Source organism: Mobula birostris, chromosome 23, assembly GCF_030028105.1.
Source record: "Mobula birostris isolate sMobBir1 chromosome 23, sMobBir1.hap1, whole genome shotgun sequence".
NCBI classification, from domain to species: domain Eukaryota; kingdom Metazoa; phylum Chordata; class Chondrichthyes; order Myliobatiformes; family Myliobatidae; genus Mobula; species Mobula birostris.
In genome coordinates, this window is record NC_092392.1 from 39832806 (window position 1) to 39860161 (window position 27356).

Genomic DNA, 27356 nt, shown 5'->3' on the forward strand with positions numbered 1-27356 from the left:
GTATGTCAATCTCCGCCTTGAATGTTTTCACTGATTCCACTCCCACAGTTCTCTAAAGATTTCCAAAAAGTTATGATGGTCTGAGAGAAAAAAAACCTTCCTCATGTACTTTTTAAACAGGCAACCCTTTATTCTAAAACTTGACCCTTTATTTTGGATACGCCCACCAAGGGCAATGTCCTCTCAGCGCCCACCCCCGTTAAACCCACTCCACTGCCCCTCAGAATCTTCCTTGTGTCGGTAAGATCACTTCTAAACTCTGATATGAATAGACTCAACTTGTTCAATCTCTCTCTATATGTCAACAATTTCAGCCCAGAAATCATCCCAGTCAAAATACATTGCATTGTCCCCAATACAATCAAATTCCTTCCTTAAATATGCAGACTAATGTTCAAAGTTCAAAGTAACTTTATTATCGAAGTACATATTTGTCACCCAGAGATTCATTTTCTTGCAGGCATGCTCAATAAATCCATAATAGAACAATAACTGTAATAGAATCAATGAAAAACCACATCAACTTGGGCATTATTCCAGTTTGCAAAAGACAATAGACTATGCAAATATAAAAAGAAAGAAAGAATAAATAAATATGAGATGAAGAGTCATTGAAAGTGAGTCCATAGGTGTGGGAACATTTTCAATGATGGCATAAGTGAAGTTGGGTGATTATCCCCTTAGGTTCAAGAGCTTGATGTTTGAGGGGTAATAACTGTTCGTGAAGCTGGTGGTGCGAGTCCTGAGGCTCCTGCACTTTCTTCCTAATGGCAGCAGTGAGAAGAGAGCCTGGCCTGGGTGGTTGAGAGCTGTACTCACACTATGGTCTCACGAACAACAGAAAAAACTTTCCAAGTTATATACTCTATGGCCATTGCAGTAAAGGTCAACATTCCTGGGCACAGACTTGGACCTGATGCAATCATGCAGCCAATCCTCTTTTCATTCTAAGGTTTAGTGCATGTCATAGTCACAAGCACAATCCTCTCCACAATCCTGGCCTATTTCTTGGCAGAATCCTGCTCTTAGCCCTTGGCCCAATTTTCGTCTTTGGTGCACTTCAGGGCTTGACCCTTGGAGGAAGTTTCAGCCCAATGCTTGGCAAGATCCCAGGATCAAACTTCAACACGTCTGGGATCTGATTGTCAGAAGAATACAGAGCCTGATCTTTGACCTATCCTTGGCCCAATCTCGACCTCTCCCACAAATCTAAAGCTCCATAATAATATAATATGGACGTCTATCCACGGCCTCCTCTACTGTAAACCCAACGCAGACTGGGAGACCACTTTGCTGAATGCCTACGCTCTGTCCGCCAGAGAAAGCAGGGTCTCCCAGTGGCCACACATTTTAATTCCACATCCCATTCCCATTCTGACATGTCTATCCACGGCCTCCTCTACTGTAAAGATGAAGCCACACTCAGGTTGGAGGAGCAACAGCTTTTATTCCGTCTGGGTAGCCTCCAACCTGATGGCATGAACATTGACTTCTCTAACTTCTGCTAATGCCCCACCTCCCCCTCGTACCCCATCCGTTATTTATTTTTATACACACATTCTTTCTCTCACTCTCCTTTTTCTCCCTCTGTCTCTCTGACTATACCCCTTGCCCATCCTCTGGGTTCCCCCCGCCTTGTCTTTCTTCCCGGGCCTCCTGTCCCATGATCCTCTCATATCCCTTTTGCCAATCACCTGTCCAGCTCTTGGCTCCATCCCTCCCCCTCCTGACTTCTCCTATCATTTTGGATCTCCCCGTCCCCCTCCCACTTTCAAATCTCTTACTAACTCTTCCTTCAGTTAGTCCTGACAAAGGGTCTCTGCCTGAAACGTCGACTGCACCTCTTCCTAGAGATGCTGCCTGGCCTGCTGCGTTCACCAGCAACTTTGATGTATGTTGCTTAATCCAAAGCGACAGTTCCTTCCAATCCCCCTTCTATCGCGTAGGTCCTGTTGAGACTTTGGCCATAGGCCATTGACAAGCCCCTTCCCCAGAACATTGCTTTTGACCAGACTATCAGATGGCTAATGCTTGATCCCAGAAATGCACACCACTGGACTGACTACACTGGTCTGGGAGTGTGGACTGTATTATGATCTTTTGGCCCACCTTAGTCCTCCCTATTTAGATGCAGTTGAACTTTTCATCCTAAGATTCTGATATTATACATATATATATTAGCTTTAAGGTGTTTTGGCATATTGTGAAAGTTTATCTGCAGCCACAAGACTATTTAGCAATATTAGATTCAGTTTTCCTCTCAAGTGCACAAGAAAGCAAAAGGATCAGATAAACCAAATCATTGCTCAGTTTTATTTGAGAGGATTTTTCTCTCAAATTGAAGTTCATTGGAAGAAATGTGCCTGTTCACTTATTTGCAGATGTATGCAAATGTTGCGGCAATTGTAAATGACATCATGCATCTAATTTCCTGACATTTTCTGCTCCATTTGCATTGAATATAATGTATGCCTGTTTAAAGCAGACTGTCCAGGATAAGCTGCCAAAGTGCAATTTTAAGGGACAAAAGGGGTCACAACTGTTTTGCCTGTAAAACCTTAGTTCTGGATATAAGTAGTGGTGTTTGGAACAGAATCCTTTTCATAGGCTTTACAAATTCATCTCAGTCAGACTTAAACGTTTAACCTTTCTTCGACTGGCTGAGACTATCATGCAATATAATGGGCTCAAATTATCTGCTCAGATTTGTTCAGCCATTTCAAGTTCATGCTGTCAGTGTTTGTCTTTTCCTTTTACTTCCATCTTGGCCAATGTTCCATTTCCACATGCCAATGTTTTTCATTGACTCCCCCTCTAATTTGCAAGGTTCTTTTATTACATCCTGTTAAGCAAACCTGGCATATGATCTGAACCTTCTGCACCCATTTGAAAGATAGCTGTCTGCTGATAGTAATCTATTATCATTTATACAGTTTGAATAATTTGCTTTTGGCCTGCAGGTGATGTCCTTATCCCACCACCACAATCCCCAATTATTCTCCTACACCACAGGCTGTGGAACAGGAAGAATTTTTAAACTGGAGCTGCCAATCAGAACCATGTGAAAAGCCTGGCTGGGTGTGAACACCATGACAAGTCACCACCCTGTCCTGTTGGGCTGGCATTAGCTCCTGGAGTAGGTTTTAATTAGAAGTTGAAACTGTGAACAAGTGGTGAGATGAAAACCTGAAATCGAGAGTAACATGTCAAACCAGCGACTCATTTCCATTTTACGCAACCCACAGTGACATGTGATTTTATTTTATTGAGGTACAGTGCAGAATAGGCCCTTCTGGCCCTTTGAGCTACGCCACCCAGCAATCCCCCAATTTAACATGTCTAATCATAGGACAATTTACAATGGTCAATTAACCTATCAATTGGTACGTCTTTGGACTGTGGGAGGAAACCGGAGCACCCAGAGGAAACCCACGTGGTCATAGGGAGGACGTGCAGACCCCTTGAGGGCAGCAGCAGGAATTGAACTAGTTGGTTTCAACTGAAGTTTTTAAGGTACACCTGAAATATGCAATGAAAAGAACTTGGATTGGGGAGTACCATGGAAGGAATTACCAGAAAGAGGATCAGAGATCTAAAGGCTATGAGTCACTTGTTAACTTCTATTTGGTTATGACAATGTACAAAGATACTCTTATTTACTAATGGCTTCCTCTTCCTCTCGGGCCCTTAGTTTCCAATTGTGCGTAGGCCATTAATAACCTCCCTTTGACTGGAGGTCATGAATGTTTCTGTAATCCATTGTATCCAGTATACAGCTATAGAGCTCCACCCGAGCTCGGTTGGCCAGTCTTACCCGTTTCCACCTCATACGGCAGGGCATAGGGTTGGACTTTGAGAGGATTGCTAATGGCAATCCTTGTAAATTAAGAGACAGCAAGCTCGGAGGGTGCCCCAAGGTTGGCAGCAATAAGTGGTGCCAGAGCACTTGATTTAAAACAGAAAGCAACTTAATAAACTAAGGAGGGCCAGGAGGTGAGTGCACTGGAATGTACACCAGCATCTGAAACTTAGATCACCACTGACGCCTCAGTCTGCTGTCACAAGACTAGCCCAGCTCAGAAACTGGTCTGCATTTGACACTTGCTGCATGATTTAACCAACAGCCTGGCCAATTCTCACTGAAGACCAAAGTTCAAACTAAATTTTATTATCAAAGTACATATATGTCACTATATACAACCCTGAGATTCATTTTCTTGTGGGCATACTCAATAAATCTGTAGAATAGTATCTATAACAGAATCAATGAAAGACCACCCAACTAGCACGTTCAACCAGGGTGCAGAAGGCAACAAACCGTGCAAATGCAAAAAGATGAAACAATAATAAAAATTAAGGATTGTATATGGTGACATATACGTACATTGATAATAAATTTGACTGAACTTTTGGACCTTGACCTGACTGAATTTAAACTGAAACCTAGCGAGCAGATTAGTAAGCACCCCTTGAGAGCGCAGTAGACAGCAGCTGATGGGTCGGTATTCGGGTGGTTTAGATCGACAATGCATTTTATTGGCATGGAATATCTTCACAATTGTCCATGCTATTGGGAAGTTGTAAATTTTGTATCTGTACTGCGGCTATGTTGCAAGAGGCAAAATTGTTCTGAAAACTTCAGGATGGTGAAAGTGAACAAAGAAATTAGGACTCAGTCCAAATTGTTACATCCTCGACTCATCTGTTCCCATCCTTCTCTCTTAGCCAGTCAGGATCCAAAATGCTGCTTTCTACACTGGCAGCTGATTTTGCCTCTGTAGATGAATCCCCACTGGCTCCAAAGCCCAGCAAAGCCAGTCAAGGTCATCTAACAGATAGATCATGTGGCAGAACAAACTACCCCCCCAACCCCCTACCACCCTACTGAAGACACAGGGGATTGCACTAGGAGGGTGTGAGGATACTTATACCTTATACTTTATACTTATTGTCGCCAAACAATTGATACTAGAATGTACAATCATCACAGCGATATTTAATTCTGCGCTTCCCGCTCCCTGGATTACAAATCAATAGTAAATATTAAAAATAGAAAATAGAAAAATGGAAAGTAAGGTAGTGCAAAAAAACCGAGAGGCAGGTGTTTGGAGGGTACGGCCCAGATCCGGGTCAGGATCCGTTCAGCAGTCTTATCGCAGTTGGAAAGAAGCTATTCCCAAATCTGGCCGTACAAGTCTTCAAGCTCCTGAGCCTTCTCCCGGAGGGAAGAGGGATGAAAAGTCTGTTGGCTGGGTGGGTTGTGTCCTTGATTATCCTGGCAGCACTGCTCTGACAGCGTGCAGTGTAAAGTGAGTCCAAGGATGGAGGATTGGTTTGTTTGATGTACTGCGCTGTGTTCACGATCTTCTGCAGCTTCTTCCGGTCTTGGACAGGACAACTTTCATACCAGGTTGTGATGCACCCTAGAAGAATGCTTTCTACGGTGCATCTATAAAAATTAGAGAGGGTTTTAGGGGACAGGCCAAATTTCTTTAGTTTTCTCGGGAAGTAAAGGCACTGGTGGGCCTTCTCAGCAGTGGACTCTGCTTGGTTGGACCAAGTCAGGTTATTTGTGATATTGTCCGCAAGGAACTTAAACCTTTTGACCTGTTCCACTTGCGCACCACCGATGTAAATTGGGTCGTGCAGTCCGCTACTCCTTCTGAAGTCAACAACCAATTCCTTCGTCTTGCTGATGTTGAGGGATAGGTTATTGTCTTCGCACCATGCCACCAGGTTCTTAATTTCCTCTCTGTACTCAAACTCATCATTACCCGAGATACGGACTACAATTGTTGTGTCATCAGCAAACTTATATATTGAGTTCGATGGAAACTTGGATAGAATTGTAGCATCATTTGAGTTCTGCAATGTGAAATTGGTAAGGTTCTATATATCTTGGGCCATTTTATTGCTTTCCTCTGCTTTGAATTTTGGCTGTTTTTGAGTACTGACTGACAAATGGCCTTTACAAACAGTGAAAGATAAGATGTGAATTGCTACTGAGCAATGGCGGCTGATGTCGAAGGCTATTTTGGGTTGTTGGTAGAACTGCTTTTCTCATGGGGGGAGATTTGAAGTAGTCTTTGTGTGTGTTTGTCAAATGGAAGGAATTGACTTGAACTTTGGAATAATGGGGTATCCCAGGAGCACATTGTAATGTTGTAACCAAATTGCATTCTGCTTGCATATCCTTAGAATAATCCGAAGGAGCTCTGTGCTCTGCACTTAGCTTTTTCAAAGTTTAAAACTTCCCTGCTGTGGAATGTCATGCAGGATATAACCATTGTTGAGCCTCTTATTGTCTGTATAGAAAGGCATTTTCAGATTTGTTATGGGACTGAAACTCACCTTCAGTTGAAGTCCTGGTCAATGGCAATCTGTTTATCAGAGGATTTTCACTCTGCAGCCCCTGAGCTTCATTGGTCGTGCCCACCGAGTTATCACTCACATGTCAATGGGATATCTTTTCTATGAACGAGCAGTTGACCCAGAGGAGTGAAGGGATCAGGAAAGTTAGCCTGCAAGAAGTTATCCTACACAACTGTGCTGTAAAAGAGTAGATTCCCCTAAGTTAATGAACATCTTTGACTGATGTCTTAATTACTTGAATTGCATATGTACCTATGTAGTCAATGACTTGGAACGATGTTACTGTGGCTTCAGATTTCTGCTGTGGTAGTTGTAAACAGGAGCACTTGATAATTCCCTTGGCAGCTGCACATTAAGAGTTCCCTCTCACTGGTGCTATGGTTTCTTACACATTCAAACTCCATCTATAAATTTGTTGATGACACCACGGTTATTGGCAGAATCTCAGCTGGTGATGAGAAGGCGTACAGGAGTGAAATAGATCAGCTGGCCAAGTGGAGTCGCAACAACAACCTTGTACTCAATGTCAGCAAGGCGAAGATTGTGAACTTTAGAAGGGGGAAGTCGGGAGAACACACGGTAGTCCTCACTGAGGGATCAGCGGTGGAAATGGTGAGCAGCTTCAAGTTCATGGGCGTCATTATCTCAGAGGACCTATCTTGGGCTCAGCACATTGACTTAGTCATGAAGAAGGCCTGCCAGTGGCTCTACTTCATTGGGAGTTGGAGGTGATTTGGTACACCACCAAAGACTTGCAAATTTGTACAGTGGAGAGCACTCGAACAGGCTGCATCACCATGTGGTATGGAGGCTCCAACATGAAAACTCCAAAGAGGCTGCAGAGCTGCTGGCTTTGTCACAGGCACAACTGCCCCCATCGTCAGGGACAATTTCAGCAGGCAACATCCTGTTGAATGCATCATTCATCACTGAAGTCTCGCTCTATCCAGGACATGCCCTCTTCATATCTTACTAAAGGGAGGAGGTACAGGAGTCTAAAGGCCCATACTTAATGTCTTAGGAACAGCTTCTTCCCCTATGCCACCAGATTTCTGAACAGTCCATTAACCCATGGACACTATCTCATCTCGCTATTGTGCTTCTTTGTAACTTACAGTAATTTTTATGACTTGCTCTGCACTGCTAATATAAAACAACAAATCTAAGGACATATAGCATATCAGTGAAAATAAACCTGATTTTTTCTTGGCCTCTGCCTGCGTGCGTGCGAGTCTGTGCGTGTGCGTGCATGCATCCATGATGATGTCTTTTTTTCGTGGCTTTTTACAAGGCACGGAACGAGAGAGAGGGAGAGACTATATGGTGCGCCACTCCTCACACAGACATTTTCGCAGTATTTTCCCTTTATTTTACGAGGTTGAGTTACGTTCTCGACACTCAAACCGGCACGGATGGAGAGTGTACTCAGGAGCAGACCTGATTGGTTTCGAACTCAGGCACCTCCGCTCCTGGGTCCAGCGCCGATGTCATTGCGCCACCAGCCGGCCAATAATAAACCTGATTCTGATTTTGACGTTCCTCCAAGAGAACCACAACCTTGTCATAGAGTTTGGAGACTTGTGTGCCTCAATGACCCAGAGAGTTAGGTTGGATGGAGTCAGCACTTCATGCTTTGGCTCTTGGTAGGGTCACCCATGCCAAGCAGGTCAAAGGGTAGAGGCCAGACTAAGAGTGGTCCACCAGTCGTGAGGAATTCAGCTCAGGGCTCACAACCCTGACTGGCAAAACAAAATAGTGATGGAAAAAACAATGAAGAATCCTTCTACATCTGAGTGCGACGGTATTCCTGAGTCTCCAACTGGGACTTGCATGACTGACAGTAGTGAAAATCGAGATTAAGCTACTGTTACGATGAAGGAAGCCCTGAACACCACCAGAGATGGTGGTACCCTAAAAGCTAACAGTGTAATGGAGCAGTAAAATTATTCTGACATTACTCACGATTGGGAAATCAGCTCAACAGAAAACTTTAATGCCCACTTGTATATAACTGACCACCCTGACAACAAAACCATCTATCATACATTAAGCTCATTATATAAGGAGTTAGGTAGAAAGCTGTAAAGGAGGACCTCCAGAATTGTACCTCTGGATTACAGTAGCCAAGATGTGAGATACAAATTACAATGGGAGATAGATAAGGCATGTAAAAAGGGCAATGTTACAATAGTCATGAAGGATTTCAATATGCAAGTACAGTAGTTTAGGAAAATCAGGTTAGTGCTGGATCCCAGACGAGGGATTTTGTAAAATGTCTATGAGATGCCTTTCTAGAGCAGCTTGTGGCCTCTGAGAGCCCTCTCAGGGTAAGTCAGTTCTAGATTAGGTGTTGTGTAATGAAGCAGATTTGATTAGGGACCTTAAGGGAAAGGAATTCTTGGGAAACAGTGATCATAATATGATAGAATTCACTTTGCAGTTTGAGAGGGAAAGCTAAAGTCAGCTGTAGCAGTATTCCAGTAGGATAAAGGGAATTACAGAGGCGTAACGAAGGAGCTGGCCAAAGTTGATTCGAAGCAGACAATAACAGGGATGATGGCAGAACAGCAATGGCTGGAGATTCTGGGAGCAGTTTGAAAGGCGTAAGATAGATACAGATCAAAAACGTCCTGAACTCTTTGGACTTGTGCAGGGCGCTGCAGAGTACCAGGCTGCGGTGCTCCGGCACACCTGAACATCATTGATTTGTTTTAACTAGATCTTGTTTTGTTTGTAAGCTTTCTTTGTGTTTTTTCATGCCATTTGTTTTTTTGAATGTGGGCTCCTCATTTATTCCTGTTTTCAGTTTAATGAGCTTTGATTTTGAAAAGCATGAGGTTTCCATGCAAAATGACCTATTTAAGTTCATCATGACTCACGTTCATTGCTGAATCTTAAATTTGAATAAGGACTTTCTGAGTCATTTGTTATTCCTGTTATGTTCTTTGAATAAACTTTCATCATTATTTTCTACCTTCAAGTCTAGAGTTTACTCTGCACCTTGGTTTGTTTGTCAAAAGGCCGTTTTACTAAGGATGAAGAAGTATTCTAAAGGGAGGCTGATGAAGAAAGTGAAAGATGGTATAAAAGCAAGAAAGAGGACATATAATAGAGCAAAAAATTGTGGGAAATTAGAGGATTAGGAAGCTTTTAAAAACCAACAGAAGGCAACTAAAACGCCATAAGGAGAGAAAAGTAAGCTAGCCAATAATATAAAAAAGGATACCAAAAGTGTTTTCAGATATAAAAAGAGTGAAAGAGTGGTGAGAGTGGATACCAGACCACTGGAAATGATGCTGGAGAGGTAGTAGTGGTAGATGAAGTTAAGTATTTGGCATCAGTTTTCATTGTGGAAGGCACTAGCAGAATGTCAGAAATGCGCGAGTGTCAAGGTGCAGAAACAAGTGTTGTCTCTATCACTAGAAGGTACTTGGGAAGCTGAAAGATCTGAAGATAGATAAGTCACCCTGATCAGATGAACTACACCCCAAGGTTCTGAAAGAGGTAACTGAAGAGATTCTGGAGGCATCAGTAATGATCCGTCAAGAATTACTATTTCCGGAATTATTCCTGACAACTGGAAAATTCTAAATGCCACTCCACTCTTTAAGATGGGAGAGAGGTAGAAAAAGGGAAATTATAGGCCAGTTAGCCTGACTTCAGTGGTTGGGAAGATGTTAGAGCTCATCATTAAGGATGAGGTTTCAGGGTACTTAGAGGCACATGTTAAAATAAGCCAAAGTCAGCATGGTTTCCTTAAGGGAAAATCTTGCCTGACAAATCTGTTGGAATTCTTTAACCAAATAACAGGCAGGATAGACAAAGGTGAGTCAATGGATGTTGTGTACTTGGATTTTCAGAAGCCCTTTGACAAGATGCAACAGATGAGGATACTTAACAAGAAAAGTGCCCATAGTATTACAGGAAAGATACTAGTACGGATAGAAGATTGGCTGACTGCCAGGAGGCAAAGCATGGGAATAAAGGGGGATTTTTCTGGTTGGCTTTGGATGACTAGTGTGGGTCTTAAGAGGTTGGTGCTGGGACCACTTCTTTTTATTCATATCTCTCTCTCTCTCTGGCTATCCATCCCATAGGATCATGATGGTTCCTTTCAGTCAGTTAGTGGGGTTTATACCCCACTCCTCAGAAAGGAACAGCATGTGCGTGAGTGAATTTTAGGTGAGTAGGGGGTTGCACAGGTCCAGTCCCACCCTCTCGACATCCCCTCCTGGATCCAGTGGGGCCCAAGACGGCTGGGGAAAGTCCTGTTGCAGTGAATGCCCAGACCCAGCTGTGATGAAAGGGATGCCCTTTCCACGCTTCACGGCACGTGTTTGCTAGATGGCTGTTGACCCTATGAGAGGGTTCATCCACCCTTTGACAGGTCTCGTTTTTCGTCCTGCAGGGTGTCTAGCCACCCTCCTCACCCGGTGGGGGAACCAGTTTAATCGCTGACCACCCGACCATGCGACAGGTAGTACTGGGTTACATGGTACCAGTAGCACTCAGACCAGTGACTTGACCAGATCATTCATACATTAATGATTTTGATGACAGAATTGATGGGATTGTGGTGTGGCCAAGTTTGCAGATGATACAAAGATAGATGGAGGGGTAGGTAGTGTTGAGGAAGCAGGGTATCTGCTGAAAGACTTAGGCAGATTGGGGGAATAGGCAAAGAAATGGCACATACAATACAGTGGTAGAGTAGTGTATAGTCATGCACTTTGGTAGAAGGAATAAAGGCACAGAGTATTTTCAAAATGGGGAGAAAATTCAAAAATCAGAGGTACAAAGGGATTTGGAATTCCTTGTGCAGGATTCCTTAAAGGTTAATTTGCAGGTTGAGGCAGTGGTAAGGAAGGCAAGTGCAATGTTTGAGGGGACTAGAAGATAAAACAAGGATGTAATGCTGAGGCTTTATAGGGAGTTGATCAGACCAAGCATGAAGTATTGTGAGGAGTTTTGGCCGTTTATCTGAAAAAAGATGAACTGGCATCGGAGCGTGTCCAGAGAAGGTTCATGAGAATGATTCTGGGAATGAAAGGATTAACTTACAAAGAGCATTTGATGGCTCTGGGCCTGTACTCAGTGGAGTTTAGAAGAATGTGGGTGGATCTCATTGAAACCAATTGAATAATGAAATGGTTAGATAGAGTGGATGTGGAGAGGATATTTCTGATAGTTGGTGAGCCTAAGACCAGGGGGCACAGACTCAGAATAGAGGATGGCTGTTTAGAACATTGATAAGGAGGAATTTATTTAGCCAGAGGATAGTGAATCTGTGGAACTCATTGCCACAAATGACTGTGGAGGCCAAGTCATTGGATATACTTAAAGTGGAAGATGATAGGTTCTTGACTAGTCTGGACATCAAAGGTTACAGGAAAAAGGCAAGAGTGGGGTCGAGAGGGATAATAAATCAGCCATGATGAAATGGCAGAGCAGACTCAATGGACTGAATGGCGGAATTCTGCACCCATGTCTAATGGTCTTAACTATCTTTAAAATTAAGGAGACATACGGATGTGGGTTCCCTTTCATGAGAGTAATCTTTAGTGCTCATTTTAAAGAAATACCCATGTAAATCTTAATTTAAAATTACTCTTGGCCTATACTCTCTGGAATTCATTGGGCCCGTTTTCACTAGAATTCAGAAGAATGAGGAGGGATCTCATTGAAACCTGTCAAATGTTGGAAGGCCCCGTTAGAATAGATTTGGAGACTATGTTTTCTATGGTGGAGGAGTCTAAGATCAGAGGACACAGCCTCAGAGTAGAATGTCGATGACAAGGAATCTCTTTAGCCAGAGGGTGATGAATCTGTGGAGAGCTTTGCCACAGGCGGCTGTGGAGGCCGCGTCATTGGGTATATTTAAGACAAAGGTAGATAGATTTTTGGTTAGTCAGGACATGGAGGGATACGGGGAGAAGGCTGGAGATTGGGGCTGAAGAGGAAAGGGATCAGCCATGGTGAAATGGTGAGGCAGACTCGGTGGGCCAAATGGCCTAATTCTGCTCCTATATCTTATGGTCTTAAAAATACGAAACACTAAACCTCTTAGGCTTTTGTCTGATTTATAACTATATTCTAATATAGGGATGGATCATTATCATAGAACATGTACTGTATGTCAGCATTTGGAATGCTGAATTGTGATTTGCTGTTCAAAGATTCACTGAACTTGATTTTGTAGGTGTTATTAATTTCATAGGATTAAAATGGAAACTGCAAAAAAACAATCTGCAAACACAAACAGCGTACAAATGTTGCTGATACCTATGGAGAGATCTATTGCTCATTCTGTACTGTATGATTATCTTTATGGTACATAGTTCCACTCTACCTTTCTCGTTAATGAGAGTCAACTGTCATGTGTTGGTTTGCCTGGAAATTGGACCATGCTGCAACATCCTTCACTGTTGTGAGGATTAATTCTGAAAGTAAATCACAAACATAGCATCATTCTGCAAGAAAGACCCAGTTGTTAAAATTCAACCTGGCACTTCTAGTGTTCACAGTCTGCACAGGAACAAAGCCGAGATTATGAATTGAATTGAATTGACTTTATTTCTTACATCCTTCACACACATGAGGAGTAAAAATATTTATCTTACGTCTCCATCTAAATGTGCTGTGTGCAATCATAATAATTTATAAAAATTTATAATAAAGAGAACAGTCAATGTAATATAGAGTACACTCAAATCAATATGAGTTCATCAGTCTGATGGCCTGGTGGAAGAAACTGTCCCGGAGCCTGTTGGTCCTGGCTTTTATGTTGCTGTACCGCTTCCCGGATGGTAGCAGCTGGAATAGATTGTGGTTGGGGTGACTTGGGTCCCCAGTGATTCTACGGGCCCTTCTTACACACCTGTCTTTGTAAAAGTCCTGAATCATGGGAAGTTCACAACTACAGATGCACTGGGCTGTCCGCACCACTCTCTGCAGAGTCCTGCGATTAAGGGAGGTACAGTTCCCATACCAGGCAGTGATGCAGCCAGTCAGGATGCTCTCAATTGTGCCCCTGTAGAAAATTCTTAGGATTTGGGGGCCCATACCAAACTTCCTCAACCGTCTGAGGTGAAAGAGGTGCTGTTGTGCCTTTTTCACCACACAGCTGGTGTGTACAGACCACGTGAGGTCTTCGGTGATGTGGATGCCAAAGAATTTGAAGCTGTTTTCCCTCTCAACCCCAGATCCATTGATATCAATAGAGGTTAGCCCGTCTCCATTCCTCCTGTAATCCACTACCAGCTCCTTTGTTTTTGCGACATTGAGGGAGAGGTTGTTTTCTTGACACCACTGTGTCAGAGAGGTGACTTCTTCCCTGTAGGCCACATCATTATTGCTTGAGACAAGGCCAATCAAAGTAGTGTCATTGGCAAATTTAATTAGAGACCCAGATCAGAATCAGGTTTATCATCACTCATATATGTCATAAAATTTGATTTTTTTGTGGCAGCATTACAGCACAATAAATAAAATTAGTACAGAACAGTGCAAAAGTCTTAGACACCCCCGCTATATATAAGTGCCTAAAACCTTTGCACAGTATTGTAACCTTGAGTAATACTTTGGCTCAGAGGAGGGACGTTAGAGCCTTTAACCGTTAGAGCCCTGGTTGCAAAGGGTCCTCAGTGGCATTACACTGAGTCCGAAGTACTGTGAGTTGTAATTACTATTAGTTAAAGACAGTGTCGTCCGTTCAAAACATGGACACCAGCATCCTGGGCATGATCAGGATCAAATGCCCACTTGCAGCCTGCACCAGCATAACAGCATGGATTAATTATGCAGCAAAAGCTGAATGCAAAGACAATTTTGTCTACTTATGCAGAAGTGAAGTCTAATGTTACTGTAAATGTTGCTGTATAAAAACATGGAGGTGTGATATTTCAGATATCATGGTAGCATGGGAGTGTAGTGGTTAGCACAACACTTTGCAGTACCAGTGGCCAGGGTTCAATTCCTGCTTCTGCCTGTAAGAAATTTGTACGTTCTCCCCATGACCACGTGGGTTTCCTCTGGGTGCTCTAGTTTCCTCTCACAGTCCAAAGATGTATGGGTTGGTAGGTTAATTGGTTATTGTAAATTGTCCCATGATTAGGCTAGCCTTAAACCAGGGGATTACTGGTCAGCATGGCTCGAAGGTCTGGAAGGACCTACAGTATTCTGTGCTGTGTGTCAATAAATGAAGTGTCGTGAGGACAGATGAAAGTATACCTTGTAATAAATAATTGCATTAATTAATGAATCTGCTGTTCCCGTTTCCTCAAATGAGTGCTCTCCATCGATGCAAAGTAGAGCAAATGAAGACTCCAACTGAATTCAATGAATTAAAAGAATTGTTTTAGGCAAGCTGTGTTCGGTATAGTGAGAGTGCTTTTCTCACTATAATCCTTCGTTCTTAAGGAGGAAACGCATGAAGCAGAATCAGAATTAGGTTTAATATCACTGGCATATATCGTGAAAAACTGTATGTTGTTTTCCGGCAACAGTAGATTCCAATACATAATAAAAAAAACACTATAATTTACAATAAGAATATATACAGTACTGTGCAGAAGTTTTAGGTACATAGGTATCTTAATTTTATTTTATGTAGCTGGGGTATCAAAGACTTTTGCACAGGACTGTAAATTGGTTAAAGCAGGAAGGTGGTTGGGAAACAGAAATAAGTATACTTACTTTTGTATTAGTGCAGTAATAGTATGCGTTATTTAGTGGCTGGGAAGACATAACACACAGCACTGAGCAAAAGTCCTCAGCGCCCTATCTATATATATAGGTGTACATACCTAAGACTTTTGCGCAGTACTGTATGTAAATATATATATTAAATAATTAGTGGAAAAAGAGAGCAGAAAAAAAACAGTGAAGTAGTGTTTTTGTAGCAGCAGTGAACTGATCATCATTTGGTTTATAACCAGTGCCAACCCTCCCCAGGAAGGTTTAGAGATGGTTTTGTTGATGCGTGTGTATGTACTTCAGGCCATATCCTGTGAGAGAAGATTGAAGCACTTAGACATCTCACTAATTAAATGCCCACTCGCGGTGTGTCCCTGGGCTGATTAAGAATGCAAGAGCTGTGGAGATAAAAACTTGTTGAGCAGATTCACAAGAGCTCACGGCGGAGTGAGCTATATTGCTGAAAAGGAGGGAAAGCAAACAAGGCTCCATTAAGCACTTTGAGGAACTTGTACAACACCAGGCACATTAGGGTTTTAAAAAAGTACCAGACAGCTGGTTTAAGCTGATGGCTGAAGCCCAGCGAAGGCCTAGCTTCCAGCAGCCAGTTGCCGTGTGAGCGACAGGGAAGAATAATTGATCGCTGATTGATGTTTCAAAAGGGAGATCAAATTCACAAGAAAATTTCACTGCCGGGTAGTGAAAAACAATCTCGACAATCGAAGGCAAACTAAATGTGTGTGGCAATGCTGCGCATTCGTAAGGAGAAACAATTACACAGGTACGATCCATGGAGTGTCAGGAGAAGTGTAAAGTAAGGCTCCGAATGGGATCTCAGACCAACACAGCAGACATCAAAGTCAAGCGCCTACCCCACAGAGAGTCCATTCATTGGATGCAGGTGAATGAAACCCCGTAGGGTTGCCACAGGTTAGAACGATCGTGAAAAGCAAAGGGAGAAAAAGCAATGCAAAATTGCTAATGTTTCCCATCACAGGGGTTTAATATGGTTTAAATGTGTTTTCCACGTATGAAGATCTAGGTGCCGGATATCATGGGTCTGTTTTATGCTTCAGTTACTGAACTCTCCATTGGTCATTCATCTGGGGACCTGAGTGTGGCAGATGGAAAATTTAAGTGCATAAAACCAGTGGGTTGTTGTTGGAGTCCCAGCAAGTCCACTCACCTTCAGGGAAAGGAATATGGCACCTTCACCCATTCCGTTTTATTTAGGAGTCTGGATCCAGCACCAGCAGTGGCAACAGCCAAAGTACTCTTTCTTTGAACGTATAAATGCAAAGGGCAGAACACTGCGATGGATGTAGCTGGCATAATGTGGAGGAAAACGTGCACTTCTTAAGTATTTCAGATCATTTCTGAGGGTGGGACCTCCATACATTCCTGCTAATATGTCACAAGACATCCGGAACCTACACTCCTCAATATAAAATGCATGCAAGGTGAAATCTAGAAACCCACAACAGGTAGACAGGTGAAGGTAGGGTGAGATGCTGACGGTAAATTTTCAAACCTTTGAAATCTGAAATGCAAACTATGAGACAGAGCTACAATTTAGCAATGTCCAGATAAAGAAGTGCATTTACAGACAGTAGGCACAGTTGCGGAAAGCTGCCTACGTCGACGGGGTGAATAGACAAAGCACACGAAGACGTGATCATATTTATCTGATCAGTTCAAGGAGAAAACACATGCTTTTCACTTATTACTTAATTAGAGTGTTATTTTCAAATAAGTTTGCTGCAGGAATGAAGCTCCCCCTCCAATGCCGCACGGCCGAAGCGAATCATACTGTGCTCAACCAGGATACCATACATTCACAGAACCAGCTCCTGATAAACAATGCTGGTGTGTGCATTCTCTGTCTGACTCTGCAAGTGCATAATATGGCCTAAACCTGTCTCAGTGTTGATAATAATTGAAATAATACTTGGAGACATTAACTTGATGGGGACAAATTAAATTAACTCCTTAACCGTATCAGCATCAGGCTTAATTATTGAGCTACCCCCAATCATTTGGTCAAATCAGTCATAAATCATAATAAACTCTCTGGAGACTAACCAGTGGGGAAGTAGGAAGGGAAGCGCTGTATGCAGTTTTGGAGGATTTTGTGATTAGGGAGTAGCATCATTTTCTAAGTGGGACGGAAATTCCCATATGGCATATTGCCAATATGATACCAAGCTGATGGACAAAATGTCCTGGTCTTGTGACCACTGATGCCAGACAGACAACCTCTGAAGAATATCGATAATGGCTGGGGATGTCACCCGTCTTGTAAAGACACTGCCCCAAAAGAAGGCAATGGCAAACAAACCACGTCTGTAGAAAAACTTGCCAAGAACAACCGTGGCCATGGAAAGATCACAATCACCCATGTTACATGACATACATACATACACACAGCACATAATGAACAAATGGACTTTCGACACTCAACACTACAAGTTGCATCGTTTGAGACTTATTAATTTTTTTAAAATAAAATCAAATAGCAATGAGTAGCAGTGGGGCAAGAAAGACTTTCACTTTTCAGGTTTGAATATCATAAAATTTTATTTAGAAACTTACATTACAGCATCAGCCCAAAGATCCAGTGTTCCACATTAGTCTCCATGTGCCCGTTCTGAGCTACTGCATTGACATCTCTGACTTCCATTCTCTCTCATCCTTTTGCTATTTTACATAAAACCGCATTGCTCCCCTCTTCCACATAATAACACCTTCCACATTTTCAGAGGAACTCCTTATCTGGATTGGCATATGAAGTACTGAAATGCCCCAGAGTACTGAAATGTTACGGTATGTTATATGGCTCAGAATGTTGGACAATATCTAGCAGCATGAGGAAACGAATTGTTACAGCAGAGATGTGGTTTTTGAGGAGGATGAAATGGATATATAACAAGGATATCATGAGCAGAGCAAGCACAAAAAGAGAAATAATGTATGAGAGCATGAAAAGGAAAGGTAACTTCATTGGACATGTGATTAGGAAAGAGGAGTTAGAATGCACGGTAATTATGGGAAAGATTGAAGGGAAGAAAGCAAGGGGAAGACAAAGACAAATGATGATGAAGCCAGCAGGCAGAGGACTGGAAGTGAATACCAATGAATTGATCCACTTGACCCGAAACAGGAGTGTGTGGGCCATGGCAGTCGAAGCTCAATCTGGGCACGGCACCTGATGATGATGATGATGATGGTATGAGGTAACAGCAGCTGAAGATGATAGTGGAAAAGCTGACGATCAGAATGATTCCATAGGCAGAGGATCACAACAAAGGAGCAGAGCTTAGATGTGAAGAATTAACAGCCAATGATTTAAAGGGACCAGTCTAGGAATGTAGGACCATTTGACAAAACATTAGTCTAAATTAATGGAAAAACGTGTGTGGATAAAAATCCAAAAAAGGAGAACATCTTCATTTCCTTTTTGATCACCTCTGTGCCCGACTGAGGCAACGGCCTACAACTGGTGGACATCTAGATCAGTTGCAGTGATGCCTGGGATTGCGAACTTCAGTTCTCAATGCTGTTTGCTTGTTGTATTGTTTGCATGATTTGTTTTTTTTTCTCTTTCTCTCTCTGCATGCTGGGTGTTTGATAGTCTTCTTTTGTTTTTAATGGGTTCTATTGGGTTTCTTTGTTTTGTGGCTGCCAGTAACGAGACAAATCTCAAGGCTGTATAAAGTATATATAGTTAGATATGGCCCTTGTGGCTACGGGGGTCAGGGGGTATGGAGGGAAGGCTGGGGCGGGGTTCTGAGTTGGATGATCAGCCATGATCATAATAAATGGCGGTGCAGGCTCGAAGGGCCGAATGGCCTACTCCTGCACCTATTTTCTATGTTTCTATGTTTCTATATTTCTATACTTTGATAATAAATGTACCTTGAACTTTGCTACAATTATGTTTCTCACTTTAGAATTCAGCAACAGAAAATAACAACTGTGAAAGTGCTTCCTCATCAAGCAAATTTGTATCTTATCAGTTTTTGCCTTTAAAACTAATTACTTCCATTAATACAATAATAATTTTGGTACTTATACAGTAGTATGCAAAAGTCTTATATGTAAAAAAAACTGTAAAGCGAAGATGTTTTCAAAATTATGAAATGAAAAGTTTCAAAATATCAAAAAATGACTACAAAGGGCAGTATACAGTAAAAGACTAAATCAAATCAATATTTGGTGTGATATCCCTTTGCCTTTAAAACTGCATCAATTCTCATAGGTACACTGTTGTGCTTGTGGCAGGAAAAACTAATCCAAAAGTCAAAATAGAACAGTTGCTGCCAACCTCCAACCAAATGGGATTGTAATACTTGCATGACACACCCTCAGTTCAAGTGAAATGATTTTTCCAAAGAGTTGAATTCCTTATTTCGATCCCTTATTAGCAATTAGCAAACATACAATCTTGAAGCGATATTATGTGGCCAGCAAAGATATGACCTCCGCTGGTCTCAAGCCACAAAACGCTACAAAATAAGCAAGAAGACAGAACTTATTCCCTTCGCTTTTACCAGACCCCCCCCAGTCATGGGACTAGTTTCCATAATAAATGCACAACACAGAATACAATGCGAACAAAGAGCACAGATACATGACTCTACATTGCTTATAAGAAAATTGGCTGGGAGGTTGTTCCAAGCATCTTGGCAAACTTGCCACAGTTCTTCTGCAGACGTTGGCTGTCTCTCTTGCTTCTGTCTCACAGGTAATCCCAGACAGTCTCGATAATGTTGAGATGAGGGCTCTGTGGAGGCCATACCATCTGAAAATCTAGGGTGCCCAAGACTTTTGCACAGCATTGTGCATTTAGTAATGATTTTTACTTCATTAATTACAACATTATAATAAATTTGATTACTGATATTACAGTTTTAAAAACTGGATTGCAAAGAGGGAGTTATCTACCTAGTGCTTTATTTATAGTAGAGACACACATTGAGAGAGACACATTTAAAGGTTTGCATCAGGATATCTCAAAAACACTTCACAGTCATGCTGAGCCTTGTCAATGTTATGAACATTGGATCTAATTTCCACCCTGTCTGTAAATTCACCTGGTCTACCTCTGAGACACCCTTCCCCTTTCTTGATCTCTCCATCTTCATCTCTGGAGACAAACTGTCAACCAACTGATTCCACACTTATCTCAACTATAACTTTTCCGACCCTATCTCCCGTAAAAATGCTATTCCCGTTTCTCAGTTCTTCACCTCTGCCACATCTGTTCTCAGGATGCAGCTTTCTTTTCCAGGACGTCAGAGATATCCTCCTTCTTCAAAGAATGGGGTTTCCCTTTTTCTATTCTTGATGCTGCCCTCACCCGGGTCTCCTCCATTTCCCATACATCCGTGCTCACCCCATCTTCCCGGCACTGTAACAGTGAGTTCCTGTCCTTATGCAGCACCACATCAGCCTCCGCATCCAACAGATTAACCTCCGCAACTTCCGCCATCTCTGAATGGATCCTACTGCTAAACATATCTTTACCTCCCCACCTCATGCTCCCACCCGCACTTTCTGCAGGGATCGCTCCCTCCATGATTCCCCTGTCCACTTGTCCCTCCCCTGGTAATCATCTGTCAGGCATTTACCCCTTCAAGCAGCCAAAGTGCTACACCTGCCCATACACTGCCTTCCTCATGTCCATTTCGGGCCCCAAACAGTCCTTCCAGGTAAGGCAATATTTCACCTGTAAATCTGCTGGGGGCGTCTATTGTGTCCAGTGCTCCCAATGCAGCCTCCTCTATATTGGTGAGACCCCTCATGAATTGAGGGACTGCTTCACTGAGCACGTCCACCACAAATGCGTTTCCCGGTGGCCAAATATTTTAACTCTGATCCATTCCTGTTCCAATGTGCCAATGCATGGCCCCATCTTGAGCCACCCTCAGGGTGTAGGAACAACATCTGGGTAGCTTCCAATGTGAAGGCATGAATATCGATTTCTCCTTCCGGTGAACAAATTCTCCCCCACCCTATTCCCCACACTGATCTTTTGCTTCTTCTCACCTGCCTATTACTTCCCCTGGGTCCCCTCCTCCCCCCCCCTTTCTCCTATTGTCCTATCAGATTCCTTCTTCTCCAGCCTTTGACCTTTCCCAGCCACCTGGCTTCACCTATCACCTTCCAGATAGCCTCTTACCCCTCCCCCCCCCCACATTTTTATTCTGGCATCCCCCCTTCCTTTCCAGTCCTGAAGAAGGGTCTTGGCCTGAAACGTTGACTGTTTGTTCATTTCCATAGATGCTGAGTTCCTCCAGCATTTTGTGCGTGGTGCTCGGGTCGTCCAAACTTTCTTGATCATTGCTGCAATGGAGGGATTGTGAGGAACCTCATGATGCAGATGAGCACCACATCAGCTTTATTAATTCTGAATATCACACAAGATGTGTGTTTTAATTTTTGAAAGATGCATGCAATTCGTCAAGTGGTATTTTTATTTCCTACTGCCGGGAGCAAACTGAAAAACTTTGTGGGCGTCATCAAAGGGACTGCCCATCCTCCACACATTTAAGCCAGTGATGCCAGAGGATGTTCTGCAAAGGCAAGTGTCAAACCAAGTTCCTCCGACTTCGTTCACAAGCTTCAAAAAATCTTTCAACATCCCAGTGTGCTGTGCCCTTTGATTTCTCTGTGAGCTGAAGAGGAGACCACACACAAAACAACAGTGGTGGCAAAGCATACTATACAATCAAAGTGTAAACCAGGCAGCAGGCATTTAATATCAATGACCTCGAAAAGCAAAAAGCACAGAGAAGCACTGTTGACAGTTGCAGTACAGTTTACTAGTGTCCACTATTTAACTGATTTTCTCCTTTTTTTAGTTAACTACAAATGTAAATTATACCTTCCAGCACCATCTATTATCCCAAGGTGGTGACTAAAACTAACACTGAATTTCCATACTGAAAAAGCCACTTAACTAAATTAATTTTTACCACACTTGGAAAAGTAAGGCTGCCACAGCAACAAAAAGCCAAGTAGAATCAGATTAATATATAAACATTTGGCTGCTATTAGTTTTTTAAAAAAGCACATGCAGTCAACAATTAAAATTTATGCAAAAATCATAGAATAAAGTAAATGATACCAAAATCAATTCTATCATACACAAGTAACTCATTTCTCTAAATGAGCTAGTTTGAACTCCACCATTATGTTGAGGAATGTAGCCATATTTTTTTAAAAAACTACTTTAAAGACATAGGAAGGAAATGAGAAAATGCAACTCTGTTCAGTATTAAATTGACATTCATCGCAGCATGTCGAAGTGCTTATACAGGGGACCAGTAAATCACTTTTTGCAAATTTAGCTCTTATCCAGAGGAAACTACCAATGCTCACACATGGCTGTGCTGTGAAAGCCCTGCCATTCATTAGTGGTTACTAACCATTCACAGGCACCCACAGAATGCAGGAACTTTGAAACTCTACAGTGGAGCTCTGTTAATGCTAATACTTGTGATGCATGTGAAATGGCAAATCAGCTTTTCTGGATGGGTCAGCCACAGACCAGCATAAGTATCATTTAAATTAATACGCAGTAGGTTAACATGCTAAGACCACCTCTTTTGTGCCATAGCGTTGCAGCGAAATTAAGCAATGTATAACCGCAGCCAGTTCTGGGGAGCCCAGCAGACAAACACTCAGAGCAGCTGGTAGTCCACGGCTGCAATTATTCATTTACACATGAGAAGCTTTCTCTCTCCTTTCAGGCTCTCAATGAGAGAACACAAGAACAGATGTTTCCTTTATTCAGCAACTGATTATGGATAAATTAAACATTATCTAGAAGACCTTTCTAACTGTTGGAATTAGGTAGACCTTTTCTTCTGTACTCTGAAGTTTAAAATGGAGAGGTTTTCCATTAAGTAAAGCTATGTGATGGAGAACTATTTAAATAACTTCTTTATCCTCTTTTAAAAAAAACAGGATCATAACAGTATGTGTGGAAAAACTGAAAAGGAAATACATGTAATACACACTTCTGGTTAAAAGAGAGGCATGGCTTCTAATTTTAGCTCAGCAGGAGAATTGTTCTGCCTCAACAATCTATGCAAAGGAGCTTTGGCAGTAAGCAAATGGACATGGAAATGTTTCATGAATGAAGCTAGTTAACCATGAGAGGTTTGTTTTATTTTCTTCCTATTCAAGCCGGTAAATTCCTGGAGCCTTACAAGGGAATCAGTATCCTATTGGGACAACCATCCCTTTAATTTCTGGAGATTCTTATTCAGGCCCATCGTTTTGAGGTGCAAAATCATAATTGGCAGCAGCAATGAACAAGGACCCGTGGAAACCTCAAAAAGTAGAAAAGGACAGGAGGGTGCTGGCTTCTGAGTAACACCTTTCCACACTCAGGTCATCCTAAAGTGGCTCACAGTCAAAGAAGCACTGGAGGAGTGTAATGGAGCAGTCTTTGGTTCCATGATTGTTTCCTCCTTGTAGACACTGTGTTTGGGTGCCATGCCACGTTCTACAATGAATTCCAATTGAGTCGATGAAAGAGACTGGCATTTGATGGGTATGGGTGCTCTCCTTTTTCCTGATTGGTCCTGTAGCTCTACTATATAGGACCAAGCACCTTACTGGCTGATGTAAGGGTGGCTGAGGGAATGGGAAGGCCTCATTGTCATCAGTTATCCTGCAGACACCATTTCCCTCCACCCCACCCACCCCAAAAATGGATTTAAACTGAATGAAGTCATTCAGACTCACTGTACACCCATAATTGTGTAGCCAAGTTTCCATCAAACTCAATATATAAGTTTGCTGATGACACCACAATTGTAGGCCGTACCTCGGGTAATGATGAGTTTGAGTACAGAGAGGAAATTAAGAACCTGGTGGCATGGTGCGAAGACAATAACCTATCCCTCAATGTCAGCAAGATGAAGGAATTGGTTGTTGACTTCAGAAGGAGTAGTGGTCCACACGACCCCATCTACATCGGTGGTGCGCAGGTGGAACAGGTCAAAAGCTTTAAGTTCCTCAGGGTCAATATCACAAATGACCTGACTTGGTCCAACCAAGCAGAGTCCACTGCTAAGAAGGCCCACCAGCGCCTTTACTTCCTGAGAAAGCTAAAGAAATTTGGCCTGTCCCCTAAAACCCTCACTAATTTTTATAGATGCACCATAGAAAGCATTCTTCTAGGGTGCATCACAACCTGGTATGAAAGTTGTCCTGTCCAAGACCAGAAGAAGCTGCAGAAGATTGTGAACACAGCCCAGCCCATCACACAAACCAATCTTCCGTCCTTGGACTCGCTCTACACCACACGCTGTCGGAGCAGTGCTGCCAGGATAATCAAGGACATGACCCACCCAGCCAACAGACTTTTCATCCCTCTTCCCTCCGGGAGAAGGCTCAGGAGCTTGAAGACTCGTACAGCCAGATTTGGGAACAGCTTCTTTCCAACTGTGATAAGACTGCTGAACGGATCCTGACCCGGATCTGGACTGTACCCTCCAAATGTCCGGACCTGCCTCTCAGATTTTTTTGCACTACCTTATTTTCTCTTTTTTATTTTCTACTTATGATTTATAATTTAAATTTTTATTATATTTACTACCGATTTGTACTCCAGGGAGCGCAAAGTGCAGAATCAAATATCGCTGTGATGATTGTACACTCTAGTATCAATTGTTTGGCGACAATAAAGTAATAAAGTAATCTTGTTGACCTTATCTTTAAGTGTAGAAGTGGTGATGATATGAACCTTATCTGAATAATACAACATAGAACACAGCAAAAGGCCATTCAGCCTACAATGTTGTGATGAACCAGCTAAGAAGTAAATCCTAAAAACCCCAAAAGTAATCCCTCCTACCTACAAAATGTTCATAGCCCTCCATCTTCCTGACATTCATGTGCCGATCTAAACATCTCTTAAAAACCTTGTGTATTTGCCTCTAAGACCATGCCAGATGGCGTATTCCAGGCTACCACAAGTAAAAAACTTACCTTTCACATCCCCTTCAAACCTACCCCCTCTTACCTTCAATGCACGCCCTTTGTTATTGGAGACTTCTACACCGGGTAGAAGCTTGGTTTTACCATAAAACCTGGACGAACCAAAAAGGTCAGACCAGTTATGCTCCCAGACCTCAATTTTGCAGATGACATTATCCTGCTCTCTGACCAGATGGAGGAAGCACAGCAGCTACTGACAAAAGTGGAAATTGAGTGCAATAAAGTTGGATTTCACCTAAACGCTAAAAAGACAGAGTACATGGCGTTTAACTGAGACGAAGGTACTCTCAAGACCATAAAGAATGATACCATTAAGAAAGTCTTTGACTTAAAGTACCTCAGATCAAGAATGATAAGTTCAGAGATGGACATAAAGATATGGAAGGTGCTGGCTTGAAGGGCTATGAATGACATGAAGGAAATCTGGAAGTTGAACCTGACTAGAGGGCTTAAACAGAGGATTTTCATAGCAGTCATAGAGTCCATTCTCACATACGGATGCGAGATGTGGACATTCACCAAGACAATGCAAAAGTCTCTAGATGGTTGCTATACACGAATGCTCCAGATGTCTCATGCACCCTCTCCAAAGCCTCAGCATCCTTCCTATAGTTGGGTGACCAGAACTGTATGGAAACTGCTCGCACTTGTTTCTAAGGTGCAGGGTGAATGCCAATGGTTCAGGTGGCAGGATCGGTGACCATCATGGCCAGCAGCAACCCACTTGGGAAGAGAAGAGCCATTAAGGTCTACATTATTTTTCTATTAAATGATTAGAAACACTCTCTCAGCATGACTTCATTTGCCCCATCTGTGGAGCAAGCCTTTTGCCCACATTGCTGAGGCGCTTGAACTTACCAGCCTGGCTCTTCATCGATTTTGCCTCGTAATTGACGTAAGGTAGCATGCTTCAAGGTGAAGTGCTTGAAGAATGTCCCAAATCAGCTACACTTCAAACATTGTGAAGCCTGGTATTTTGATCCCAATGATGGCTCTAGATTTTCTAATTTCACACAAGATTTTAAGAAGCAATGATGAAACTGTGCAGTCATTTGGTCAGACCACATCTTGAATCAACAAGCAAGGAATATGCAAACAGTGGATATAGTGTAAATAGTAGCCAGAGGGATGTAGCCAGTGCCAGAGTGGGTGTAAGTTAACAGGAAACACTGGATGGGCTCCAAACTGGACTCTATTCTGTTTCAAAAGGTGGGACCTGAGAAATGATATTGCTAAGGATACAGGAAAATTGGCTGGCAAAACTGTGAGTTGTGGGAGAAGGACTAATGCATAAGCTGTAACCTGTAGATACTAATCAACATAGTTATTGTAAGGTTCTTCCGTACAACGTTGTAGCTATGAACGAAGTAATCAGAGAGAGGCACTGGTGGATACTGAAGTCGTTATTCAGCAAAACAAGCAGGCATCATACTGGAAACACTCTTGGAAGAAGAGGCTCTCTGATCTAAATACTACATGCATTTTTATATACTGAGGATCAAAGGCAAAGGCAGGACAATTCTACAGTTACAATGTATCTACAATGCTTCCTTTGAATTACATACAATTTTCAAACACCTCCATCTTCACACCAACACTCCAGACACCTGAAATGAATGCTAAACACCATTGCCTCTGAGCTGCATTCATGCATATACAGACTTGTCAGGGCAATGAGTGTTCCTTGGTTTGGTATAGACCCCAGTCTGCTGCTCCAAGAACATCATTGTTCAGAGCTACATTTTAAATTCAATCTACGATCCACATTCAGATCTGAAGACTGGTTGCTGTTGAAGTTAATATTTGCCATATTTCATAACTACAGAATACGCCCTACCAAAAATGCTTGGACAGTGTAGAGCAGACAAGAAGTCCTGGAATCATTTGAGAACCAATTAATTGATTGCAATAAGATAGGACTCTGCTAGTAGGCTTCTGTCACTGTAGTCTCATAGTAATGGGACCTGGTTGACATTTTCAACATTATAGTCGATATAAGCTGGTACAGTATAATGAAAATAGCTGATTAAAAGACATAAAAGCCAAATAAGAATTTGCAGGTAGAAAATACCCTTAAACGTAAGGTGCTTAGTAAGAACTCTGTGATCGTGAAATGGGCACATATGGAAGCTGTGACTGGGCACATGCCCATTTTGGGGAAGAGGCTTAGGTGCTTGAAAGTCCTGTGACAGCTTAATGGCCCAGTGTTCAGTCATTGAATGTGACCTGGCTGTGTGAAGCTGACCTTCTGCCTGCTGTTGTTGGCTTAATTTTAC